At 37.9% G+C, this 12,348-nt stretch overlaps 1 protein-coding gene across 6 annotated transcripts in view; it reads right to left on the bottom strand.

Moving 5' to 3' along the window:
* Positions 1–12,348, bottom strand: part of TBC1D5 (TBC1 domain family member 5) — a 324,955-nt gene that overhangs the window by 62,440 nt on the left and 250,167 nt on the right. The window lies entirely within an intron of this gene.

The raw sequence follows: 12,348 nt of genomic DNA, 5'->3' as shown, positions 1-12,348 counted from the left end.
GTCAAAAAAAAAAAAAAGCCCTCAGAAAAAAAGGCTGTTGAAAAAATATTAGAAACGCAAGACAGTAAATATCAAGGGTTACTGCTGCAACTCCTTTTGCAACACTACAGAGAGATCCTTTTTGAAAATTTCATTATTAAAAAAAAACCCCAACAAGCCTGACATATATGTTAGCCGACAAGTTTCTGTAAAGTATCACCACTGAAATTGTAAATACTTCTGAAAACTGAAATTCAGACAGCAAAAAATATGGTTTTATGAAGATGATGGTCTTCATGTCATTGTGATTGTCCTTTAAATTTTATGTTCTTTTTAACCATTTCAGTAAGTTAAACATAAGCAGAAAGGAAAACCTACACAATTACAATGTCTCTTCTTTATGAATTTTGAACTAATTCCCCTCTCTAAAGCATCCAATTTGAGCTGTCCCCTATATTACATTCCATTTATTAGGGCTGAAGACTAAACAAATTTATTTACAGGAAAACATAGCTCCGTCATTTAAAAAATTTACAGTAACCACATTTTTTTCCTACCCGGTGCAATTTAGAATGATTCTATTTGTATTTTTAATTACTTAAGCAAGTACAGTTTTTCCTTTTCTTCTTGAATTTATGTCAGTATTTTGACTAGTACCTCAGATAAAAATCTTTTCTTAAAAGGATAATGTTAAAATGACAGTGAAATCAGCCCAAGAAATTGCGTACGGGCATTATACAGATTAACATATTTATGTTTTTCCCCTTCTAAGGAAAGAGAGTGCAGAAATCAGATAAAAGCTGCCTGTGCCAACACTAGAAATCCCTCTTCCCCTCACCCATTTTGTAGGAGCAGTCTGCTGTTTTATAATTCTTCTAATCTTCATTGCTAGCTACAGCGAGCTTAGTTTCAACTGGTAGAAAATCCCTACTTTCTACTTTTAAAAGGACAGCGTACGAAATTCAGATACAGAAGCACACATAGAAATAGAGGTGATTTTGGACTTTGCCTCTTCCAGAAGTATTAGCCACAGCCCAAAGGGAGGGGATGCCTCAAAACGTTTCAGCTGCCTCTGAGGTACTCCTGCCCCTAAAGATGCCCCCCCCTCCTTTGCCTGCTGAAGTCCTAATCCCTGTCCTCCTGCTTCTCTTCCCAGCCACCAGCAGACTGACTCGCTCCAGTTCCCACAGCTGGCAGGAGCTTCTTGGGGACTTTGTGTTTGGCTTTATTCTCCTCCAGGGACAAAGGGCTGAGTAAAGTTACACCCACGCCTGCTTTTTTCCTAGGTGGGGGGCCGAGGCCATGGTCAGAATCCCACTGAAAGCAGCAGAGATTTCCTACATGTGCATAAATGGATAAACTGCCGAAAAGCAATTCCCACCAGCTAAGGATTGTGCTCCTTCCATATGCTCAAATTCCCTCGTATAACCCTTTTTTTTCCTCCCTGGCCTCTGGAGACATACCACATCACATTACCCACGGAGTAAATATGATACAGCAGGGCCCGCCTGTGTGTGACAGAAGTCACCGGCAGGCTGTTCTTCAACGTACCAGGAAAACCAGGCCTCCGCTGCAATGTAACGCTTCCCCATCTGAATACGTATTATTTGTAAAAGTTTACACACAGGTGCAAGCAGAGGAGTCCGTACAACATTCTTTTTTCTTCCTTGTTGAAGTATTTCCTTTCCTCCCTCTTTAGTATTATTAACAGCCACACACGCCATACAAAAAAACCCACCCAAAACCCCAACGAAAAACCCCCTGCTCAAAATCTGAAGGTTCAGAATAAGAGACAAAAATGAAAAAAAGATTTTCAATAGGTCTGAACAAAAAGTGAGCCTTATTTCAGCAAACGTGCTATTGCCTCAATGCCAAGGGAAAAGCACTCGTCATTAGAGAAATGAATTGCTCAGCTGTTTATAAGCAAAATGCTCTGGGGGAATTTCTCAAGGCCCAAACCACAAAGCATTGCAGGGTTACACAAACATATGTTGCAGGTGTTTTAGGGTAGACAGGTGGGAAAACCTCAGCTACTGAAAAATACTCCACTTAATAGATCGTATCTGAAACGAGATAACCTAAATGCAACGGAAAAAACAAACAAAGCAGCAGTGGTGAATTATAAATACCCGCAGCAACAGGCTTAACAAAACAATCATCTCACTAGCGCCAAACGGGATTTTTTTAAAACTAGGGTTTTTTTCCCAATATATTAAACAAATGCTGTGAAACATACATCTTTTTTCTAAACTCATAATATTTTAGGCCTAAACTAAAGAACAGACTGAACTAAATATACATAAAAAAAGACAAGGATAATGATGCAGTGCTGTTCTTTGTGTTTAAACAAATATTTTTAAGGACACAGTTTGCTCTTTCCTCCCCTCTTTAGCTGACAGGGCAATATTTTTTTTCATAATCCTCACACAGCCTAAGACATTTTCGTACTAAGATTCTATTTTTTTCCCCCTTTTCATTTGTCTCTAATGACAGCTGGAGGAGCATATGACCCTACATTTAGTGATGACTGGGAGGTCAGCAGAGGTTCACCTTCTCCTTCTAGATTATCTATGCTTCTTTCTTTGATGATACAAACATGGCAAAAATTTGGACTGGGAACAGAGCTGAAATATAGCAGCTGAGATGTAACTAAGGAATATAATTTGTTCAATTTGGCAGCAGTTTTTCTATTTGGCTCTAATAATTAAGTACTAATGATGACCTAACAGCCTAGCTTCATGGAGAATTTCACCTTTCTTCTTTTTATTCTTTTGTCAGGTATCCAAGCAGCTGTCTCCACTCTATGACTAGACTTATACAGTATAAGCAGTGGCATAGCATTACATAAACACACCACAATATTTTGCATACTAACCAATCAACCCACCCCAAACTCTAGGGCACCCAAAGCAAATGCCGTTCCCCAAGAAAACTTTCCCTTTACTTTCTAATTTCCTTCCTCCCTAGTTACACATTCTGCAGAACAAGCAACTTGCCAGAGCACAAAAGGTATTCCATCCACCTACAAACCACTGTGTTAAATACTAAAAAAACCCCACCAAAATAGTGAAACATGAGAGGACATGGTGTGCTACTGCCAATTCTAATGTGGTTCAAGGCCAACAGCAAAATATTATCCAAAACACAGATCAACCCCATGTGTGAGAGTAGCACAACATGCTGAGTATCCTACACAGAACTAATAAACAACTTCCTTTAATCATAGGAGTCAGGAGATCCCTGCACTAATACTGGTGTTGGCAAAGGAACACCATAATCCTCAAACTGGGAATAATGCTTCCTGTTTACCTTTTTCAGAAAGATGCTATGGGTCTCAATTGCAGAACTCATTATTTACAATGCAATAAAAGCATGAAGAATTATCATATTTAGTCATTTCTAAAGAAAATTAGGGAGGTTTTTTTTTTCCTGAAACAACAAAAACTCCCAGAAAGAACTGAAAAGGAAAAAAAATTCGCTTAATTGGGTCAAGGCAGGAAGAAACCCATGAACTCTCATGAAGCTGAAATAAATTATCTCCAGTTTTGTTACACTACAACCCTCCATTCCCCTGGCAACTAGAAATTTCAGATACCAGGAAGATATTTTAAATACCGTGCATTATGGTCTGTTTTTAACTTCGTACACACATGCTTTCCCTCACATGGGCATTCTATGACAAGAGATGAAGAACTGAAAAAAAATGACAAGTGAGATTTAAAAACCTTTCAGTGAGTTGACTGAAAGAAATTTCTAGTTGTATATTTTGGCTTCTTGTCCTAACTGACTGGAAAGCTTTTTTTTTTTTTTTTTTTTTTTTTCATTTATAGTTTTACAGCATATTGCATTTTAACAGGTAGATCAAACCCTACCAAATCAGCTTTTATCAATATTCCAGTCAAAAGGACTCTGACTTGCCAATGTTTAAGTTCATAACCTGCGTAAAATCCCCATCTTGAATCAACAGAATCACTTAAGTACCTTTTAAATCTGCCTCTTAATTTAGTCACCTATTTTTCAGCTGAACCCTTGGTTTTAAGAAGTAAATTAACTAAATAGTGAGGCATAAATCTGACAGTGTTCAGCCCTACCCTGTGACAGATTGATGCTCTGGCATCTTGCAGCCCCGCACGGTTAGGAACAGGAGTTTTACAACATTGTGGAGGAAAGATCCAGGCTTTTGAAGGGAACACACAGCAAGCCTCGCTTTAAACCCTTGGAATGCTCCAAATTATGAGATTTAAAATATGACATCTTTATGTACAGAAAAGCTACCACATTATGGTTTTATTGGCACTCGTTTTGGACAACCTGCATAACTCACGGATGGCTTTGTGAGTAATGCAGTTATCCGAAGCTTACACTGATAAAACCCTTATAACCACACTGACAGCATTATATCTTTTCCAGATACATGCTTGTACACAAACCTCACATATCAGGGAAAAACCAAGAACATTTTAAGGTGCTATTTGGTTATTTCTGCTGCGTGGAAGAAGAAACAGATTAATTTATGTTTCCTGTGTGATGTGGTACGTAAAACACTTGAAAAAGGTCCCTAGGGGCGTGAAAAAGGCTCTTTCAAGGAGCCATGCACACACCACAGCAAACGGGATACGACGTCCAAGCCACTGTCCTCTAAAATGCAGAGAGAAGCAAAGGTCCTGGTGCTGCAGGACAAGCAACTCCTATCATTTTGGGATTCGAATAATGAGGCTACTGCAGAGCCATCTGGATCACTACTGCTCCTTAAAAAGACAAAGGACAAAGACATCATGCCTCCAAACCTAATTTTCCATAAAACGTTACAGCAAAGGATAAAATGTACTACTCCCATTTTCATCTTGAACATACTTTCCTCTTTCAGAGAAGTGTTCCCCAATACAAATGTACTCAAATAGCTGTGTATACAACAATTAATACATTAATATTTACTATAAAATATGTCAATATACCAGCAGTATATCTACATTTATATCAGAAGAGACTGAACTTAAATTCCATCATAGTAGATTGGATATGATTCTGTAGCTAATCTTTCATACATTATTGAAAAGTTATGAATCTATTTTTGTTTAACTCACAGTTTGTGTTTTGCAAATTTTAGTCAAATAAATAAATTATGATATGAAGAACTTTTGGTGAGGTAGCATCAAAGTGCTTTAAGTGCTTCCTTTTGATAAACTACCTTGCAGACTAGAAGTGATTAATTGAATTGTCAGGTTGCACATAAGAAGAACCATTATTACCTCGGTCTAGCACTGTTAAATACATTTTATTAGTATAATTTTATAGATAACATCATTACTCTTTAGGAGAGGGTCAGTAGCTTTAGACGACTTTTTAAACAGAAGTAAACCAATCATTTGAAAGAAACAGCCCCAAGAAATTCACAAGCAATAAGTTTTATTGGTAGCTAAAGTAATTAAGAGCTTAAAGTGCTTCAGCTTCTTGCTTTAGTATCAAGTACAATCGGAATTGCTTTCACTTTGCTACTAAGGATATCAACTTCCTCAAAGAACAGTTTAAAGTTTTGGCTTCCATAGGGAACTTTCTCTGCCACCTTGCCTCCCTAAAGCACTTGCCTGTACCACGACAGAGCTTACGGATTCCTGTCAATACTATCGGGAGTGCTGATCAGCCCAGATCAATTCCTTCTGTATTTCCAAATGTTCCCTTATCGCCCCTCTGGCCCCAACATGATGTTGCCATACCTCATGCCTTCTGATCAATGGGGAAGACACCTCAATAAAAAGCGTAATTATGAAATCTTCTGAGAAGATTAAAAAATGCACTTTTTTTCCCCTCTTGCTTTTGCAATGAGCCCAACGACTGATCAGCAAGTAGTTGCCTTGACTGTTTATCAAATAATGTGCGATACTTGCTGTTCTATACGACCCTATTATATATTTGTTTTAATGTTGGTTGTAAGTAGAAACAATGGTTCTAACCTGCCTTGAGCCATCTCCTCTGAAAGACTCTGCACGTCTCCACCTGCCCAGACATAACCAGCCACATCACCAACCCCTGGCCGCCCTCAAGGCCAGCAGCTCTCCTGCTGGGTCACATACAAACGGCAAAGTCAACTTGCCCTCCTTGCTGGGTTCTGCTCTCACTGCCAGGACCGGACTGCAGCACCATCTTCCTCAGCTGTGCGCAGAACTGGGACAAATCCTTTGTTTCTGCAGCACCTTACCGGCAGCACAGCTTTGTCTTAACTGTGAGAGGTGTCGCTGTTCCGGAAGCTTTGCTTTATTCTGTATTATTTCCCACCATTTTCCTATTCATTTAAGTGTAATTACTGCTCTAACTTAGACTGACACGATATCTGTGGGTTCTTAAGCAAATAACTGGCTTGCGTATACAACACAAGAGCAACACTGGAAACTGCATCATTGCTGGCAAGCGGAAAGATCAGCTCTCCTTTTTTTGACTTTGGGATTTTTTTTTTTTTATTTATTTTTTTTTTGAGACTTCGAGAGATTTCTCATTTGAAAATTCTTGACTAGATGACTGATCAACCACTTTCCAAGATTTTTTTTCCTGAAAATATTACACGTGATGTACAGGATGCTTTGAAGAAGATGACTATTTTAAGGTGGGTCAGTGAATGGTTAGTGTATCGGAGAGATTGCAATGAATGGTGAGAGAGATGAGAAGGTTATTGTATTATGAGTACTGACCACACAGCCTTTTTATATTTTAAAATGCAGGTGGACTGGGAATGAGGGTTTTGAAACAAATGTACAGAAAAGAAGAGGATTTTTAAATCATGGTACACTTACTATTTTTATGTGGTACTATGGCAACATGGTTATTCCAAGTAATTTATCATTAAACTCATAGCTGCTTGTCATACCTTATTCTATTAATGAAACACAATAACTGCATATTTAAAACAATAATTCTTAAAATAAAGCATGGCCTATCTGCTTGGAAAGCAAAATGTTCTGATTTTAAGAACACGAACATAAAGAACAAACTAATGTCATGGCTTTTACATGCAAAATATATGCAATTCTTAGTTGTATAGGCCCACATTAAGAAGCTTAGCATGCAGCTACAGAAAAACCACTGATTCATTCCAAGTGAGGTGTTTACATTACATCTAACCTTATTGTATTTGCAAATGGGGAAGCTGGACCATCAAAATGCTTGGGTTCGCTATAGGGAGTTGAACGTGGTTATAAAATCAGAGGTCAATTTGAAGATCCTGACAACATATTTTTGTTCATAAAAATTCATCTACACTGTATTAAACACCCAAGATATTAAACTTTCAGAAATGAAGGCAAACAGAAGTTCTCTATGAATCACTGAAAGTACATTTGTCCTAATTCCTTTCCTCCCGAATGAAGAGACATGCACTTAGTTTTTCTGGAAATCCTTGTTTCCTTTATCAGTCATACCCTGTCAAGGCAACTCTCCTTCAAATGTAGGCGACCTCGCTCATACCGCCAGCTCCTACTGGATTGGAAGATCCATAATCACACTTCCTCTTGGTATTTACTTTTCATACACCTAAAACCTCTAACGTGTTACTCCAAATCCGAATTATCAGTCCCATTCTTCACGATCGGAAGAAATAAAAAGCAAAAAGCCAAAAAGCAAACATTTGTGCAGAGCCCCCCCTCCCTTACTGGTACCCCTCTAACAAAATGGACTCTGCACCCCAGCAGTACCTCTGTGTGTAGGTAAAAATTAATGAGCTGCTAATGCCCAAACACTGCCAGCTCCCAACTTCTGATTGGCTGCAATCTGGTCATTAAAGAGAGGTAATTAATGCCAGATTGCACACACAATGCTAACAAACAAACAAAACAACCCCAAACCTGCTTTTCTCCTGCCACAAGCAGCAAAACAAACAATACTGACATAACGGCAGCTTTCAAAGGACAGTTGCAGCTCTGCAGCAGCACCTCAGTTAATGAGTGTAGGGAAAAGAATTTATCTGAAGAAGAAGAAAGTAAAACTCAACAGCCTTTCAGGCACATGAAACTAGCTTGGAGGAAACTCTGAGATGGTGGCAGCTACTTAAGAAGAAAATTCAGCTGAAAATAAATGTACAAAGAATTCAGATCAAAATTTCAGTACCGTGTTTTCCTCTTGTCACTCATTGCTTGGGTTGTGAAAAGTGTTAAAAGCTAAAATGCAGATTTCTTTGACTAACCGTTATATAAGTGATGATGACCATACATTATTGCTTAAGTTTTCTGGCAGTACCTGCAATTTCAGTCGTGACAAACTCATACGACTTCTTTGAAATGTCATGTATGCTTCAGCGTGGATTTAGTTAGAATTTAGTATTATTATACGACCACTTTCAATGTCAGCAAATCGCTTAAAATACAATGTTGACAAAATACCAGTGGCAGTTACTAGAATATTATTAGCATAACTAATAAATTAATTCCCATCAACCAAGCACAACCACTTTTTTTTTTCCTTTTTTGAATCGTTGGCTTGTGATAAAAGGTGTCTCCACTGAATTAAGCTCCTAACTAGCTTGCTCAATGAATAGAGTAACTCACCATGTTAAAATATCTGAACACAACCTTATTTTACAAAAATATTAACAATAAATACAGTAAGCTTTCAGACAAAGGATGGTTGTCAGGTTCTTAGTACGCAATGTAAAACCGTAATATTCTATGTAGTGCTTTACTTTTCTAATAAGTCACAGTGATAAGGTTAACACTTAACACAGAACAACATACAAATAAGAACACCCGAAGATGAAAATTACTTTGCTTATGTTGCTGTATTAGAATTTTATTTGCTAAAGGGTGAAAACAGATTTGCAAAATTCACAGTTAACTTAAAACAATAGTTTTAAACCTTTATTCCTAGCCCTGGCTGCCTTCAGGAAGGAAAGAACATCTGGTTATTTAAGGAACACAATATGTTCACATTTTCTATGACTTTTGTTTCTAATTGGGTTTTTTAATTTTTTTTTATTTGAACAACTCTAGTTAGAACTATGTTTTTTAATCACTTTATATTTTTCCACTGCCCTATCTCTGTATCTCTACTTCTTAATTTTGCAGCCTTTGCTTTGAAAATTAACAGTGCTCAACAGTTTTGATAAGGAAAAAATAAAGAAAATTGGCCACTCGTGGGATATTAAATACACAGAGACACACCTTCAGTAAATGCTTTTGGATATACACAAAAAAAAGCCTTCCTTTATTTTCTCATTTCACATATACATACTTTTAATAGCCCATTCTTCCATAAGAAGCTCTGCTTTTATATTCAGAAGGACTACACGTGCATAGAAGTTACTTTCATATAAATAATTGAGGTAATTATCTGTTCAAAGATTAGAAATGTGAAACAAATACTCTGCTAAGCAGGTTAACTTTATCACCCTATGCAAAGACAACAACACTGATTTTAGCTTTTCATTCTACATTTTCCTAAGAACTGGAGCTAGCCAAATGCAGAAAAGGCTGGAATTCAATTATTCTGCATTGATCCATACTCCTGCCTGTACAATGAGTATCTCTCAGGGTCCCCTTCAGAGACAGGTGCATTAACTTGTTTTCAGCGGTTACGGAGATGTGTATTTCTCTTCCACGGCACTGGAATATTTCAGGGATGCAGTATCTAAAATGCCCTCTCATCCCAACTGCCAACTGGGGTTCACAAAGTGAAAAGAATGGCTGCTGCACGTATTAGATTAACGGCAAGCACTAATTACTTTTCATATTGTCATTACTGGATAATGCTAAGGCTTATGCTAACCTTTAATTCCAGAAAAGGTCAGGAGACTGTATTTGTCCATCTGTAAGAAAAAAATGCCACCCATCTTTTAAGTATAGCTTTCTTTTGATGTTTAGGTTGCTCTCCTGGTGATGACCATAGTGAAAAGAAGCAAACAAAATGTGACAGGTTCATCAAGCCAAAGTTTAGCTTTCTTGATAGTCTACAAGACAAATAAGCAAGGAGGAGGGATCCGTTATGTCAGACCAAGGAAACTGAAGAAATAATGGATGTTATTAGACATGGAAACCCACGAAACCCGTGGAAATCTCCAGAATTGGAAGTTACGGATGGAAAGGCTGTATCAGGTCCATCTCAACTACTTCACCATTTATGACAGGATTGTTCCTTAAGAACCTTTCTGTTTTTTGTACATACCACCAACCTCCCTGAGTCCACATACCCCACAACTTCCCCTCAGTGAGATTATTTGGCATTTACCTAGCTGCAAAAATAATCCCAAAGACAATATATATTAACAAACCCCAAGAGGCAGATTCCTGTCTGTCCCTGTTCATGACTTGTAAACTGCATTTCTTGTCCAGCTGAGGTTTAAAGCTCCAAGGGGCAGAGAGCAAGCCTCTCAGATATTTGGAACGACACTAAACATTCTTGCTATGTTCAACAAATAATGAAATAAGCCACTGGACCATGTAACAGTCTCCCACAGAAGAGTTCCCTGACATCACATATTAAAAGCCAAATGAAATCTTGGAAGAAGTACCACACAAAATAACTCAGCCCTGGCTCAGGAGATCTAAATTGCACTGAACCAAATGTAATTTCCCATTAGAAACTAGAAGCTGGTGATGGAGAAAAGCACAGGAAAACATCAAAGGAGGAAGAAAAATCATTAAGCACTGAATTTGCTAATCATCACTTACAATTTACACTACTGACTAAAGTCTCGTCTTTTCTTCCAATCTCTTTTTATCTGCTCAGGGAATAAAGGCAAACTGAATTATCTTTATGCAGACAGCAAAAAAAAGGGTATCACAGTTTTCCCACTTATATTGGTATATAATCTGTGTACCGACTTTAGACTCCTACGGTACCCATGATTAGTTGAGTCTTGTTGAGTCTTCCCCTTCATTCTGTGTAATGAAAAATTTTGACAGACTTGGAAAATTTTCATCTGTAAGTCTTACAGAATAACAAGACTTTCATCTCAGACATACATGGGATTGAACCAACATATGCTTAAAGACATAAGTGAAACTTAAGATCATAACTAGGGAAAGGTAAGAAACAGGTACTCAAGTCATAGCACTGAAAATATATTTCTTTCTCAGACCAGGAGCAATTTTTTTCTTTTAGAGCCATCCTTTAGAAAAGTTTAATTTCCTCACTGGAAGAAGTCCAGATCTGTTTATACAGCCTCAACCCAAAGACCCAATGTAAAACGAGAGGTGGCTGGAGTCTTCATTCTCCGGAAACCCCAGCTTCCTAACCTTCACGGTATTTCCCAAGCAGATAAGTACAGCTCAGAAATGAGGAACAATTGTAATTAATCATATATAAACTGACAAAACATCTAGCAATCTTTGCATGAAAGAGCTTTCAGTACTTATTCACCTGAGTGAAAGGAGAACCACCTGAAATACAGGTAGAAACTACACCCAGTATTTTTCAGCAAGGCATTCAAAGCACAGCTGAGAATGCTAATTAACAGGACACTGGGCCTTACGAGCCTGACAGCTTCATTCTGTTGGAGACGAGCGTAAGGAGCAGAATAGCGATTCAGATTCTTTTACGGGAAGTCGGTGGTTTATTTTTGCCCCCTTCAGCTGGTAGGATATCTTGTATACTGCCTAGGATGCCTTAGAGGACAGCTGAATAATCAGTAATTATTCTATCTTGTAACATATACCTTTAATAAATGACTGATTACACACTGGATTTAGTTTGATATCTTAGCACAATTTTCCTCTCTCTGTATCTTCCCTCTAAAAAATACGTCTGTCTTGTTTTGCTGAGAGAGTACATAAATGCTGGGCAGTCTGATTTCACAGACTGCTGCCAAAATCTTAAGAAAGATTCCTGAGATGTAACGTTAGATACTTTCTTAGACACTGAAAAGATGATATACTTTACTTCTCATCATGGAAGAAATCTTTGTGCCCAAGAGGAATGCAGAAAGCAGCTGTATAAGGATGCAGATTTCAGCACAAAACCTGTGCTGAAGATACAGAAACAGACAATTTTTTTCTTAATCCATAAAAGTGTAAACATCGGTACTGAATGAAATTTTGCAGAAGGCAGCCAGAGTGCAGAAGGGATGAATTTCTCACTTTCACAGGTGATGCGCATCAAGATGACGGAAAGTGGACTTTACACTGGCAGCCTAGTAACAGGACATCCACGAAGACAGTTCAAAACCAGCAGCACAAATGTGGCTATCTGCCAAAGATCTGAGTACTGCAAAGATTACCGTGTACAGCTTCATCTCAAATATTTTACCCACTGTACTGTGGATACCTGCTGTATATTATAGACACACACGTGCCATTCTCAAACAGCAAAAGGTTTCCATTTTTTTTTTTTTTTAAAGTATAAATCGGTATATCGGAAACTGTATGCTAGTAATACCTAACATAACATTGA

Source organism: Falco rusticolus, chromosome 4 (assembly GCF_015220075.1).
Source record: "Falco rusticolus isolate bFalRus1 chromosome 4, bFalRus1.pri, whole genome shotgun sequence".
NCBI classification, from domain to species: Eukaryota; Metazoa; Chordata; class Aves; order Falconiformes; family Falconidae; genus Falco; species Falco rusticolus.
Note: the sequence above shows the minus strand (reverse complement) of the source record. Positions and strands in the feature narration are given on the sequence as shown.